This window comes from Streptopelia decaocto, assembly GCF_964273445.1.
Source record: "Streptopelia decaocto genome assembly, chromosome: 2".
NCBI classification, from domain to species: Eukaryota; Metazoa; Chordata; class Aves; order Columbiformes; family Columbidae; genus Streptopelia; species Streptopelia decaocto.
Window position 1 is genome coordinate 13,010,743 of NC_138655.1, and position 498 is coordinate 13,011,240.

Below are 498 nucleotides of genomic sequence, written 5' to 3' on the forward strand. Positions count from 1 at the left end.
TTAAACTCAAGAAGAAGGTTATAAAGGTTCTTTCACCATCTAGATCAGTAGTTCTGCTTTATATTGTAATCAAACACTCAGACACTCTGCAGTTATACTGCTAAGATGAATCCTGGGCCTGGCTTACTTTTAAGAAATAAACTAATGAAAATTTTGGTCTCATTTCTTCTAAGTTCCCAGCCAAAAATATCTTTAGTCAAACAAAACGGATGAGACACCACACGCACATGTGCCTTCAGATATCCAGTATCAAACACTACAGGTTTAGATTGTGGCTGAAAGAGGCAGCAGAACATACATCATCCTCTTGTACTTTCCCTTCTTCTTAGAGGTTAAGCATATGGTATGGAGAAGACCACAATAAAATAAGGTTTCCATTGATAAGATGACATTTCTGCAGGAAAAAAATACTTTGAGATTTGGTATTCCTGAGCACTACAGTGACAGTGTGACATTTTAGTGCTATGCCCAAGAAGAAAACGACTGCATGTGAAGGAT